Source organism: Capsicum annuum, chromosome 4 (genome assembly GCF_002878395.1).
Source record: "Capsicum annuum cultivar UCD-10X-F1 chromosome 4, UCD10Xv1.1, whole genome shotgun sequence".
NCBI lineage: Eukaryota > Viridiplantae > Streptophyta > Magnoliopsida > Solanales > Solanaceae > Capsicum > Capsicum annuum.
Window position 1 is genome coordinate 127,012,125 of NC_061114.1, and position 16,067 is coordinate 127,028,191.

Consider the following 16,067-nt stretch of genomic DNA (forward strand, 5'->3'; position numbering starts at 1 on the left):
AAGCACATCTTGACATTTGTCAAGCTGAAAAAAATTTCCAGCATTAAAATGTCTCGAACAAGTATGTGAAATTTTCCTTATTACCATTTTCTTTGATTGATGAAGCTAAAATATAACTGTAGAAAGAGCCCGCAGGTGCTATCACTTCATAGAAGATCATGTCAGATAAATTTCTAAATAAGTTTTTCTTATCTGGAAGGATAAAAGTTTTGAGAGGAAAGATATCTAGATTTATATAAAAAGATGTTGACTCAGTGCCTCAGGCATGGGATAGATATAAGGGCTATTTGTAATATTTCCCTCATCATAAGCAACCAAATGAGACCATCAAATATAATTTCATCGAGGGATTGAAGTTGGATTCTAAAGTACTACTACACACCACTTCTAAAGGATAAATTTTGTCTAAAAATTATGATACAATTCTTAAATTGATGTCTTCAGGTAAAAAATATTATCAAAAAATGTGTCAAGTCTTTGTAGCATAGAAAAATCTGAGTGTGCTAGAAATAAACGGTGTTGCTTCAACATTTATAGGAATTTCTCAGTTATTCAATAAATAATCTGGTCACCAACCAAAGCATTATGCAGGTGGAACAAGTAAAGTAAGTGTAGCTGATGAAAGTAATATGTGATTCTTATGGATAAAATTATGCATTAGGGATGTCTTATAAATCCTGAATCTATTTAATATTTTTGCCAACAGAATTGTTATGGTGGTTTTTAGAAAAATAACTACTATTAGAGTTTTAGATTTCATCTTAAACTCTATTGGGTGGTAACTAGAATTAGCGTAGACCATAATATAACTTCCAACAACCTCAAGCTCAATATCCAAACAATTCATTAGAAGAGATAATGAAACAGTTTATGTGCAATAGGCTAAAATTGTTAAAGAAATATAAAACTCCATCAATGAACATGGGCATCAAGTACGGCAACTAGTTGTATCATAAAACACAAAGACACCTATGGCGCTCATGGATAACATTAAAAAGAAAATGTAAGTTTAGTTAGTCTAAGACAGAAAGAGTTGGAGAAGGTTCCTGCAAAAAGAAAGATTCTAGAACTCACACTAGTGCACATCTTAGGGATATAGAAGGATGTCTATAACAAGTTAAAATAACCTGGGGTGGTGGCAGCTAAGCCAAATGAATGTCGATGCAACCCATGAACAATCCACAAGGAAAATAGAATCAAGCAAAAAATATATAGATAGAGGAACAGTGATGATCTTAGGTCATGAAATGACCTTCTTGGGTGATGACTTGATAATTCAAGAACCAAAATTCCATATAAAGATAATTAATGGAAAACCTTTCTAAAAAATGGTTTTCTCAAAGATAACTGGACCTTTTTGGATCATGGTTTCCTAGATCCAGTTAACAAATTGATTCGCTTTGATCATGTTGTTTCAAATTTTTATGTCCTATACAAAAATGATTACCCAAATCCCAATCCTTAGGATATAGGTGATCCTAATCTAAAAATGAATTTTTCAAATGTAGTGAAGATATTTAAAACTTTGATCCTGTTGACCCTAATATAGAGAAAGGATAATGTTTGTCCGGTAGTGACCCTATGGATGAATATATAGACACTGGTGATAACTTTCAAACTAATCATATATCAAAGAAAGTGAGGACTCCATAGTTTATTCTTGAGAATATGTCAAGGGAATTCCTAAATACTCAATCAAATCCCCTAAAGAAGGCTATCCACCCATGTTTCTGAACTGATCTAAAGGACCAGAGGTCTCTGAAATAACCAATCCAATACAAAGGGTTACTCTACTAGTTCACTAAAAAGGAACTTGGAAGACCATAAACCCCTTAAGAAGAAACACTCAGTCAATTCGTGGATGGAGGAAGGATATCCGAGATCATCATCAGCACCATCAAGCCCCACATAAAAATATGACACAAAATTTCATGTGCATGAAATTACCACTCACTGCAAGATTCATGGAATTACCTGGTAATATTTCCCATGAAACCCTGTTAGAATGGTTTTCCTATAAATTGATTATCCATTTCCTTGGTAAAAACATATAAGGAGATTACCCACCAGCTTTTAAGGGTCTTACAAGATGATTTTTGACCTACTTGTATGTTGGCAATTTGTTACTTGGTCACCTTCTTACACATGCTCTCACAAGCCAACAACATGTTTAGTTTTTATTTTACTAGGCTCCATCACATATTTTTGGGGCATGATTTAAAACCACTCTTGGAATAATGGAGAAAGCAAGTATTCGCGTAAAATATATTTTTGCTAAGCAAGTATTCGCGTAAAATATATTTTTGCTGTTGTTGAAGCCTATCGTACATTTTTAGTCTTTAGTTTACTTTTTTCTAGTCTTTAGCCTTATGTCTGTATAGAGTCATTTGTTTTCCATTATTACAACCAATGTCTTGTAAATATTTTTGTTGTAGTTACTTTTTATAGATTTTAGAACAAATAGTGTGTTGTGTCCTTTCCTTAGATATTTAGGAAAAATATATCAAGTCTTTATACTACAAAAAAGAACAAAAATATGTGAATTCAAGAGTCTTTATCATCCTCTTTATTTGTGTCTAGTCCATGTAAATCCCTAGAAAAATTAAGCATGTCTCCTACTCTCAATAAAATTATGACATGTAAATATGACTACCGCTATGAAGCAGATGTGCTACCCCTAGAAAATAAAATATCTTTCACATATCTACCTCCACTAAAACCAAACTACGCCTTTGTAAAAAAGGTGTGCAATCCATAGATGAAAATTAATTCCTTGGTCCTAGAAAAGCCAAAGAAAGTTAAAGAGTACTTTGTTGTGTCAAATCTTGACCAGTATCCAATCCTTATAATTATAGATGAACAATTCAACACTTTGCAGATACTGGAGAATTGTTTTGACCCATATCCATTTTGGTGCCGTTAGAATTGTATTTACTTATAAGAAAACAAAAGACTAGTCAATAGTGGTGCATTTTTCAATTCTAGATACCAGATATAATGAATACCACAATCTGATCTTAGGTACATCAGAGATTACCCTAGACATAAGTTAGTCTTTTTCACTATATTTCCTAACTTCAACAAGTATTGTCTAATCCATATCTAAAAGAGGCATTAAAAATCCAGTCTATATTCTTTGAGCTCTATAAGCAAATGATGACATAAAGATAACTCTGCACTTCCATATAGTTTACCAAGTACAAAACCATGCTACAAACTTTATCTCTTTCAGGTGGACACAGTTTTTTGTTCCTAAACATAGATGCCACTAATGGAGTGGTGCACTATATCCTAATCTCGAGGCATATATTTATTGTAGAACTTGTCCAAATTCTTCTAGAATCATGGGTCACAATCTATGAGATGTTGAGAGTCTATCCTCAACCTGTCCAGTCCATTAAGCCTATATTCACTAAAAAACCACCCCTTCAAATGATTACTCAAAAAAAGAGAACCTAGATCTAGCAAATATCTCTTGTTACTTGATAGTGCACAAATTGGATACAATAGTTAAATCATAAAAGATGCTACATTTACTGGTTTAAATGTCTTTTTACAGGACATAATTCATGAGATATTGACTATGATTGTAAAGAATGTAAGGAGGACTGGAAAATTGACAAAGATAATAAAGAGGATGATCTAGACTACAACGAGTACTCTTTCCAAAGATCCAATTGAAAAAAAAGCAACAAAATACAAATTTCTTAACTTTGACAAACCACAAGACTACCCACTATTTCCCACTCCATCAAAAAATAAAACCTCCAACTCCAGAAATATCACGACTCGATTAATAGGCCATCATGACACCTACTTTATCCCCTTAGTAAGTAAGTCAAGACATAGCCTGGAGCTAGAAGCAATGGGATAACTTGGAGGGAAATGGCCTAAAAGTTGAAAATCAATATTTATAGAGTTAAAATAGTTATAAAGTAGTCTAATAGTGTATTAAATAGATAAAGAGCAACAACCATCCCAAGGCTCAGTAAAGATGGTACAAGAGCTACTATAAATGAACTATAAGTACTGAATAGTCAAATATAATCTACCTAAAAAATGAAAGACTAGACATAGATAAATAAAAGGAAAAAAGGTAACCCTGACTCTAAGATCTCACCCAATCTTTGAAATCAACCCTACACAAGCGTCATGTCAACAACAGAAACTAGTACATGGATCTAAACCAAAGAGGTACAAAAGTGTAGCATCAGTACCAAAACCATGGGTACTTAGTAGGCATCATCGACTGACTAAGCTAAGTCATGATATAAATATAATAAGATACCAGATAAGGTAAACTAAGTAGAGGTAATAGGGCAAACCTGGATATATGCTCCAACACTTCTTTAAATGAATAAATAAATAAATCTAGAATAGTAATGTAAAGATCACAAAACTGTAACTACAAAATTGGCCCCCATTAGCCAATAAGTACGGAAAAGTAAATAACCCAATGCAAGCCTCCATAAGTCTGGAGGGTACAATCAAGAGAAATAAATAATCAAAGATCTATAACTCTACCTATTACCATCTATAACCACCAAATATCCATACTGAATCATATTATCCCTAATCCCAAAGCTAATCTCAAATTGAAACTCATATCATTGTCATCATATCATCCTCAATAGTATCAATAATATAACTTCATTTGTCAGACTTAAACCAAAACTTATACTATTAATATCATCATCAATTTCAAAACATGAACAACAACTTATTTATCAATATCATTATCAATTGTCGAACTTGAACTGAAACTCATATAAATAGACCATAACCATATGGCATACCAATAAAGCTCTAGATTTTTACCCAGATTTAGCATCGACTCCCAATAACAAAATAGAATACTCATTAAACATTTAATCTTATCAAAGTAAAAAATAAGCATTAATACATGTATATCTTCCATAAGCAAGTCTATAAAAGATACCACGAGTCTTGTCCTAAGGTGGCTAGAGGGGTCCACTCCGAATCTCAAAAATCCATTTTAGGCAGATTCTACCTCGAACTAAGATAAGGTATCTAAATTCATTTCTAGATGTTAAATATGTCATAATTAGCTCTAAGATACCAATTTATCCTAAAACATAAGCAATTAAGTCAATGTTTCCTCAATTACAATCTTAAGATAACCTAAATAGTCTAACTAATACCAAATATTTTCAATCATACCTCCAACACTTGAATTCTACCCTATATCTAGAATAATCTAATAATCATACTCTAAATAACTCAATATATGAAGAGGGTAAACTTAGCCTACTTGGATGCCAAAGAAAAGCCCGAAGAATCTACTAAACCATCAATTTTCCAATCAAAGAAGCTTCTGGAAGATGCCACACTATCAAAAATTATAATCTACTCATCAAAATGGGAACAATAATACCCATATTGCGTTACTGTTCTTTGTGTATAAAATTACATAAAAATCCCAAGTAGGGACCATTTGTGGAAACGTGATCTCAAAACTAACAGAATGTCCCTTTATGCTCAAGAACATTTATCCTAAAAAATGGGTAAATTCTGAGCTCTAATGGTGCTACAATCAAGCCAGCAATATTCTAGGGAATTTAGAAAAAGATAAAGAAACCAAACAAGAAAATAATTAAAGCTTACCATAAATTTGAAGAAGAAATGCATAAATCAACCTTACTCAAGCTCCAAAATAACCCAAAAATAACTGTCCCAAGTTTTCCTACCTTTTAGGGTTTAATAATCTAGGGAATAAATGAAGAATTATAAAAATCGAGTTAAGTAGGATATTTATACTGAAACATACTGGGTTTTGACCATTAGAAAATTTTATGGAAATCTATTCTCTGAAACTAATATGACTCATGGGTACAAGTCGTATGCTGGGGAATGAGTGGTATGGTACTGTTATATGCTGACCAGTATTGGTTGGTGGTATGGTTTTGGTCACTGGAATAGGTACAAATTAAGGGAAGGAGTCATAGAGCTTGGTACAATTCGTATCAAGGATTCGTATGGTGGGAACTATTGATCCTCTTGGTATATCATTTTTCTATGGATATAGGTTATGGGTACTAATCGTATGTTGTGGTTACAACTTGGTTGGATGATTCATACATAGGAAACTATTTGATCCAAGGGTTGAGAATTATATACGAGTGGTAGATACTAATCATATAGGAGGGTACAAATTGAATGGGTCAGTCGTATCCCTGTGATGGGTTTTTAAGGAATTTAAGTAGGGGTATTCTGGACATTTCCCTACTTATCCTAACTAGGACCTAGGACTTTTAATAACCTTAGGATAGATATTTACCCTTTTATTCTATTCTTAATACTTTGAAACTATTCCCAAATATCTCATAATTCTCTCAAGAGCTTTTGGGGTAAGAAGGAAAGGGTTTCTTTTTACGAATTGCTTTGGGGCTTGGTTTGGTGATTTTTTTCGGTGTATTCTTTAGTATAAGGCATGATTCTCCTCCCTCATTTTATGTTCAATTAAATGCATGGTTTATATGATTGATTTTATAGTTTTACCATTTCATGATTATGGATTTCAAATATTATTTGGAGGTTTTGATATTAAATGCATGCTTATGATTTCCTATGATTTTAATTATTCTTTTATATGCAATAATGGTGGATTTGGACTATTGGATTTCATGGTAATGGTTTAATCGTCTTTAGAATTGGTTTTGGTTATATTATACCCCCAAGATGTAAGATAAAATGCTTATAATCATATGTTCATTGCATTGACTTCTTTTAATTGAACTCTTGTATGTTTTAAACTGGATAAAGGATTTATGCATGATTTAAATGGTTTGAAAAATCTAAAGGCTAAATGGTTATGCTTGTGGAGAACATGGAAGTGTCCCAAGTGGGTTTAATATGGAAATTGCAAGGGCACCTAAGATCCTCTTAACCTAAATAGTTTAGCTATGGATATTACTTGCAAGTGATAGGGTGGTATGATGATACCACTAACATTTTCATTGGTTAATAAATGGTAAATGGTTTTAATTGGTCACTAATGACAGGGTGTGTAGCTAAGTCGTGAAAGGTGGCATTCCTGGGGGGACCAAAATTAAAATATCATATTTACTGATATGAGGGGTCTTTGATGACTATGTTTAAGTGTCACATTTTATAAAGAAGGGGTGTACTTTTATACCATGGGATATTCCCTTGCCATGAAGCTACAAACAAAGTGGCCCATTCTGCAGGGGGAGCTGAACCCATATGGCCCATAGGAGAAAAGGATGGCAAAGCTGCACAGCCCAGGTAAAGATTTTAAATGCATACTAAAACCGGTTCCCTTTATCAACACTTATATATGTATGGTTGTATACATTATGGATTGTTTCAGTTGGTTTTATAACTGAAATTATTTTATTCTTATCTTGAGATTCATTCTAGGGTTCATTCGCTAACCCTGTCAACTGGCAAATGCATAACCATGCTATCCTGGAATCAGCCATTCTACTCCTCCTATTTAGCATGCAGATTTGGTATCAACATTACACCAAAGTAGTGAGCTTTCATTCTTTCAAAAGGCATTATTTTATGTTATGGACATATTTAGACACTTATATTTTATTTTGTATATTTGTTTTAGGCATGGTTGGGGCATGCCCCAACCAGATTTGTTTAATATTTTGGATAGAGGTTCTGTGGTACTTCTGGAGGTTTGGTATGGGCAGGATCGATAGAGATTTCAACCTTAGCATTGTTATTAATATTAAGGCTGGCTTCATCAGACATGATTTCTTACTATTCTATCATATTACATTTTGAGATTGATTTTCATATTATGTTTTATTATTCTTTTGTAGATTATAGTCTATGGTTTGGTTGGTATGGTTGGCGATTGTTGCGGTATAGTTGGTCTCAATTGAGTTGGTCATAGTTGTTACCCTATCCTGGAGTCTTGATAAAAACAATAATGTTGTCTTGTTATATATTCAAAATTTAGCCCATCTAAGGTCAGATATAGGTGGTTGGGTTGGGTAACTTGGGGCGGTCCCTAATCCTAGTTAGACTTTGGATGCCCATTACGACAAGGCCTGGGATTGTGTTATGTCAAGTTGGTATCAGAGCCTAGGTTCATGTTCAACTGAGTATTCCACAAAGCCGTGTCAAGTAGAGTCTCTTTTAGGGGTGTGAAGCACGCCATACTCATAAGAATAATGCTGCAAGACATTTAGGAATGTTTTACTTTCTTGGTATTTTATCTGTAAGCTTAAGTTCTCAATCCTGGAATCTCTTCTAATTCTTATTAGTTTGTATTTTAGATCATGCCTCCTAGATGTGTAACATAAAAAAATTCTTTTGTCCCATTTGGGGATAGTAATGAAGGGGTACATCCTACGTCTGAAGTACATCTTCGATCTCATGGTCCTATTCCTGATGGTGTTGGAGTGTCTCCTATTTTGGCTAGTTTTCCTCAGGTCCCTTAGGGCAACATGATGAACACAGAATTTTATCAGTCTATTCATATTATTGCCAAAATAGTTATTACTCAGGCTAAGTGTGGTACGACTGGTGCTTTATGTTTTAAGCCCACAAATGTTGGTTAATTTATAAAGATAGGTCCTCTAACTTTTTTGGAGTAAAGGTAGAGGAGGATTAATAGGGCTTCTTGGATAAAATTTAAAAGATCTTTTGAGTGGTATAGGTTACTAATGTAGAGGGGGTTAACTTTGCAGTTTTTCAGCTCAAAGATGTTTCTTATTTGTCGTGTGAGGAGTGCGAAGGGATAAAGGTGATATGGAAGAGGATGGGTTATGGGAGGCCTTTTCTAATGCATGCATGGATCGGTTCTTTTCTTAAAAGTTGAGGGAATCAAAGATGGAGGAGTTTGTTAACCTCAGGTAGGGGAGAATATTAGAAATGGAATATGCTTTTATGTTCCATCAGCTATCAATGTATGCTCCTGATTTGGTGGCGGATATGAGGTTAGAATTAGGAAGTTTTCTTCTAGGTTGAATAGAGATTGGATTCTGGAGAGCAAGGATGCCTTGCTAATTGAATATATAGAAATCTCGAGGTTAACTTTTCATATGCAGAAGGTTTAGGATGAAAAAAGAAAGCAGGCAGAGTTTAGGGATAGATAAGAAAAGAGAAGCAGGTTTACTGATCAGGTAGGTGCTCAATATCAGGGTGGTAGAGTTGGGGGCTAGTGGAAAAAAATAAGTGGGGGAGTTTGGGATCCTTTTCTGCTTGTGCTCCTTATTAGTCGGGAGATAGGCATCATTATGGTCGTGATAATTCTCGAACACAGGTTGCCGAATTTTAGGCAAGTGAAGGTCAGATAGTTTCTTCATATCCACCTTGTTCGTTCTATTGTCTTCCTTATTGGGGTTATTGCAAGAAAGAAAGTAACAAGTGCTTTAAGTATGACCAGGTAGGCTATCATCTTAGGGATTATCTGGTCAATAAGGTTGCTACAGGAGCAAATAACATTTCTATGGCTTCATCTTCTATGCCTACTTATGGTGGGGTAGCATCTACCTCTGTTACTAGTCCTGGTTTGAGTGTTCATCAAAATAGGTTGAATGCTTTGGCATCCCAACAGGAATCTGAGGCATCACCCGATGTCATTACTGGTATGTTATAGTTTTTCTCTCATGACATATATTATTTTCTTGATCTGGCATCTACTTTTTCTTATGTGACTCCATATATGGTTATCTCTTTTCGTTTGATCCAAAAGTTATCTGGGATTATTTTTTTATTTCTAACCTGGTAGGTGTCTCGATTATTGCTAAGATAGTCTACAGGGTGTGTGTGGTATCTATTGGTTACAAGCATGCCTTGGCTGATCTATTTGAGTTGGATATGGTAGATTTTGATGTAATTCTAGGAATGGATTAGTTGCTTTCTTGTTATGCATTGGTAGATTATCAGACTTGTAGGGAGTTATATTTAAGTTTCCTGGTGAACTGGTTATAGAATGGGAAGGTAGTTCCTTATCTCTTAGGGGTAGATTAATTTCTTATCTTATAGCTTAGAGGTTAATCTCTAAGGGTTGTCTTTATCACTTTTTTTGGGTTAAAGATTCTAACTCAAAAGGTACTTCTTTATCTTCAGTCCCTATGGTTAATGATTTTTTCCAGAAGCCTTTTTTGATGATCTTTCTAGTGTTCCCCAGATAGGAAAATAGAGTTCGGAATTTATTTACTTCCAGACACTCGTCCAATTTCTACTTGTCCGTATAGAATGGCTCTGGATGAGTTGAGAGAACTCAAAAAGAAACTCAAGGATCTTATGGATAAGGTGTTTATTCATCCTAGTTTTTCTTCATGGGGTTCATTGATGTTTTTTGTGTGCATGAAGGATGGTTCCCTCTCGATATACATTGACTACAGGCAGTTGAACAAGGTGACAACCAAGAACAAGTATTCTCTTCCTCGAATAGATAACTTGTTTGACCAATTATAGGGTGCCAAGTTCATTTCTAAGATATATCTTCGGTCTGGGTTCCATCATCTTAAGATTAGGGCGGTGGATATCCCCAAGATGACTTTTTATACTCGGTATGGGTATTTTGAGTTCTTAGTGATGTTATTTGTGTTGACCAATGCTCTGGCAGCATTTATGGATTTGATGAACAGAGTGTTTAAGGAACATTTAGATCTCTTCATCATTGTGTTTATTGATGACATTCTGGTTTATTAAAAGAGTGAGGTGGATCATGCTAATTACCTCCCTATAGTGTTGCATACCTTAAAGGAACAAAAATTGTATTCCAAGTTCTCTAAAGTGTGAGTTTTGGTTGAACGCAGTGACTTTCTTAGGCCATATTATTTCTAGTAATGGGATTATGGTGGATCTACATAAGGTTGCTATGTTGAAGCGGTGGCCTAGGCCCATCTCCATCCAATATTTGGAGCTTCTTCAGTTTAGTCAGGTATTATAGACGGTTTATGTAAAGCTTCTCCTTTGACTAAGCTGACTCATAAGAAGATTATGTTTTCTTGGTCGGATACTTCTGAAGGGGGTTTGGAGAAGTTGAAGAACAAGTTGACTTTGGCTCTAATCTTGAGTTTGTCATAAGGCAGTGATAGGTTTGTGGTTTATTACGATGTAGCTTGGTTGAGGCTTGGTTGTGTCTTGATGCAACATGGGAAGGTGATTGACTATGCTTCCAGGAAGTTAAAGGTACATAAGTAGAATTATCCTACTCATGATTTAGAGTTGTTGGTGGTTGTGTTTGCTTTAAAAATATGGTAGTATTATTAGTACGGTGTTCATATGGATATATTTTTTGATCACAAGAGTCTTCAGTACGTGTTCACTCTGAGACAAATCTCAGGCAGAGAAGGTGGCTTGAGCTTCTCAAGGATTCTAATATGAGTTTTCACTACCACCCATGTAAGGCTAATGTGGTTGCTGATGCTCTTAGCAGGTTATCCATGGGGAGTTTGGCTTATGTTGAGGAATGCAAGTGGGAATTGGTGAAGGATATATGTTGTTTGGCTAATCCTAGTATTCATCTCTTGGACTCTAAGGATGGTGTTGTGATGGTGCAAGAAGTAGTTCGATCATCTCTTGGTTTAAAGATTAAGGAGAAGTAAGTGATGGATCCTATCTTTATGAAAATCAAGTGTGATATTGGTGGGCAAAAGGTAGTGGCATTTGAGATCAATGGTGATGGTACTTTATGGTACCAAAGGAGGTTGTATGTTCCTGATATCGATGGGCTGCAACAAATGGTTTTGGATTTGGCACACGATTCGCGCTATGTTGTTCATCCAAGCTCGACCAAGATGTATTATGATATCAATGAAATCTATGGGTGGAATGGCATAAAGAGGGATATGGCTGATTTCATACCAAGTGTTTGGTGTGTCAACAGGTTAAGGTTAAGCACATGAGACCCGGTGGGTTGCATCAAGAAATTGATTTTCCCGAATACAAGTAGGGAGTGATTAATATGGACTTCATTATCGGTCTTCCTCAGTCTCAGAATTAGTATGATTTGATTTGGTTCATTATGGATAGAATGACCAAGTAGGCATATTTCTTGCCAATGTGGACTACCTTTTCGGTGGAAGATTATGTGTGGTTGTATCTTTAGGAGATTGTAAAGCTTAATGGGGTACCTATTTTGATTAACTTTTATCATGGTACACAGTTTACATCTTATTTCTAGCGGTCTTTCTAGAAAGGGTTGGGGACTAAGGTTAGTCTGAGTACTATTTTTCATCCACCGTATACGGGTAAGCGGAAAGAACTATTCAGATATTAGAAGATATGCTTCGTTCCTGTGTGATTGACTATGGTTGTAATTGGGCTGAGCATCTACCTTTGATGGAGTTTTCTTACATCAATAACTATAATTTAAGTATTGGGATGGCTCTTTTTGAGGTTTTGTACAGTAAGAGGCGTAGATCTCCTATTTGGTGGTTTGAGCTTGGAGAAGTGGACATGTTTGGTCAAGATTAGGTTTATCAGGTGATGAAGAAGGTTAAGGTGATTTGGGATAGGCTTAAAGCTTCCTAAAGTAGCCAAAAGTATTATGCAGATGTGAGACGTAGAGACTTGGAGTTTGAGGTTAGGGATAGGCAGTTCCTCAAGGTGTCTCCCATGAAGGGAGTGGTGCAGTTTGGCTAAAAGGGGAATCTAAGTCCTCGATATGTTGGTCCTTCTGTGATTTTGTGAAGAGTTGGCAATATTGCTTATGAGTTGAAGTTTCCATCGATCTTAAGTTTAGTTCATCTGGTCTTTCATGTTTCTATGTTAAGGAAATGTCTTGGTATCCTTCTTCGATCATTTCTTTGGAAGGATTGGGTATCTCGAATTCTCTATCTTATGAATAGGTCTCGGTTAAGATATTATATAGGCAAGTTCGTCAGTTCTGGACCATTGATGTGGCTTCAGTTAAGGTTCAATGGCGGAAACATCAGTTGGAAAAAGCTACTTGGGAAGCGGAAGAGGACATGAAGTCCAAGTAACCCCATTTGTTTTGTACTCCTGGGATTCGTGCGAAAGGTATGTGTCTTGACCATATCTTTATTTTTAGAGTTTTTTAAAGATTAATTTCTTTGCCTCTCTGTTTTCCAACATTATTAGAGGGTTGTTTGATAATGCAAACAACTCTGTGTGTGGTTACCCCTACCTTATCCGTCATTTGAGGATGTATGTTCCTTGTGGAGGAGATTGAAACATCCTTGGTTTTGACCTTCAGAAAATTCCCTTGAAATCCGTTCTCCGGACCCAATATGACTCATGGGTACAAGCCATATGCTGGAGTACAAGAGTTATGGTCCTGTCGTATACTGACCACTTTTAGTTGGTACAAGGGTTTTGGTCACTGAAATGGGTATGACTTAAGGTAAGGAGTCGTAGGGCTGGGTATGAGTCGTATCAAGGACTCGTATAGTGGGTAGTATTGATCCTACTGCTATTTCATTCTACCATGGCTACGGGTTATGGGTATGGATCATGTACTATGGTTACGGCTTGTTTGGATGAGTTGTATACTGAACAATGTTTGATGCAAGGGTTAAGGCTTGGATACGAGTTGTGGATACCGATCGTATAGGAGGATACAACTCGTATGGGTCAGTCGTATTCCTATGATGGGTTTTTAAGGGATTTAAGTAGGGGTATTCTGGATATTTTCCTACTTACCCTAACTAGAAACCACGACTTCTAATACACTTCGGATTGTTATTTAACGTATTATTCTATTTATTAACATTTAAAAACTATTCCAAAACATCTCATAATTCTCTCAAGAGCTTTTGGGGAAAGAAGGCTAGGGTTTCTTTTTACTAATTGCTTTGGGGCTTGGTTTGGTGATTTTTTTTCCGTCCATTCTTCAGTATAAGGCATGATTCTCCTCTCTCATTGTAAGTTCAACTAAAGGCATGGTTTATATAATTGATTTCAGGATTATGGTTTTCAAATATTATTTGGAGGTTTTGATATTAAATGTGTGGTTATGATTTCCTATGGTTTTAATTATTCTTTTATATACATCAATGGTGGATTTGGTCAATTGGATTGCATGGTAATGGTTTAATGGTCTTTGGAATTGGTGTTGGTTATATTATGCCCCCAAGGTGTTTGATAAAATGCTTATAAAGATATATTCATTGCATTGACTTTTTTTAATGCAACTCTTGCATGTTTTAAACTAGATTAATGAATTATGCATAGTTTAAATGGTTTTAAATGGTTAAATGCTAACAGGTTATGCTTGTAGAGAACACGGAAGTTTGCTAAAGTGATTTAATATGGTAATTGAAAGGGAACCTAAGGTTCCCTTGACCTAAATGGTTTGGCTTTGGATATTACTTGCAAGTAATGGGTGGGAGACTTTGTTAATAAATGGTAACACATAGTTGACTATTAATTACAGTAATCAAGATTTCTAATAATATAATGTTGAAGATAAATAAAACTAGATATTTTATAATTAATGGGACCTCTAATAGGTCTTACTTCAGACTTCTTAGGGTTCAAGGGATACTACTAGTTTTTTTGTGAATAAAATCAAAGTACAAGATTGAGTCAAGCTTTATGGCTTTGAGTTGGACTCTTTTCCTTTCCTTCACAATTTGATAAAAGGCCTCACCTACTATGTGTTTTGTCCTCTTTTTTAGGTACATAGTAATTCTTTAAGAAATTACAATCTTTGAGTAGAGTAGAGAAAAAAATGAATCAAGGTTGAGACAAGTGAATGTCTCTTTCTTATAACTTTGAATGTTCATATAGTAATGATTAGACTACTACTAGCCGTTTGAAGCTTAATATTGAAAGCAACACAAAAGGGTTTTCTTCATAGAAAACTGAACTAGAAATATTCAATTTCCAAGAATAAGAAAATACTAAAAAGGAAAATCTAAAAATCAATCTAACTAAAACTATATACATAAGATCTAGCAGTCCGCTGAATTGAACAGTTTATTTAAAGTAGTAGATCATTTTGTTTGCTGAAAAGATATGGTTTTAACCAAATATTCAGAGGGGATATACTTCAATATCCCATGATTTATGTAGCCTACTTAGCTTGAGGGATTTTGATCCGTTGTAAACAATTACTGAAGATTTTATGTAATCCTAAACCTCAACAATTAGTCATGAAATTATTAACCAAAGGCTAACATTATCAATTAATCATTCTTCAAAACATAACATTATCAATCTCCCATTTTGATGGATAACAATAATTAGGTATTCAATAAACTTCCTAGTTAGGATCCCTCTGAGTTGTTTGGAATTGCTCCCGTTGAATGGGTGAAGTTTGTCTTTGTAAGCATGCTTAACCTATGCAAAAGATTCTACAAAAAGATTGCATACCAAACACTATTTTTCCCTGCTGACATCAATCAAAAAGGATGAAATATTGCCCATTAGAAATTACCTAACACCATGCAATATAAAAGTATTTATGGTATTAGGCCCGTTTATTACCCAAAAACAAAAAACAAAATGAAAATATCCATAAAGATCAATTAGAACCAAGATGATATCCAGAGAAAAAGTAAGACGGGGTCTGAGTAGTGATGTCCTTAATGTTAGTTAATTGAGAAGTAATGATGGTGGAGATGGAATTAGTTGTAGCTTGAATTTTTGCTACTAGCTTTGTTTCCTACATGATGACTAGATCTAGCTTGACCCAAAGAAGAACAATATCGATTCTTGTCTCTTTGATTGTGTCTTTGATTTTGTCTAATTTGAAGTATGCAGCAAGAAACAGATATATCATGGTTTTGAGTTTAGTATAAATCTCTAATAAATGCAGCTCAAAATCTACATGTGCATTACAAGAGAGACGGAGAGGAGGAAAGAAGGGCAAAATGGGAGAGGTAGGAGTTCCAAAAGAACAACTTTCAGATTCTGTAACCCACACATCATATACAAATATATAACCCATATTGGAAAAAATAGTTTCATTATTACATTGCTTAGTAGATGAAGAGGGAACAACATCATGGGAAATATCACCGGCTTCTTAAATTTTAGTAATAATCAACCCATCGGGAAGACTCGAAGGATCAAGAGATGCTTCAATAATATAATTGATAATGAATGATGGGAGATGAATATTTTACTGATAAGAAATGTAAAAC

At 34.9% G+C, this 16,067-nt stretch overlaps 1 non-coding gene across 1 annotated transcript; it reads right to left on the reverse strand.

Annotated features, from left to right (window-relative positions):
* Positions 1–206: 206 nt before the first annotated feature.
* LOC124898269 lies at positions 207–312 on the reverse strand. Its single transcript, XR_007055244.1, has one exon. It is a non-coding gene; the product is annotated as a small nucleolar RNA R71 (small nucleolar RNA).
* Positions 313–16,067: the final 15,755 nt, after the last annotated feature.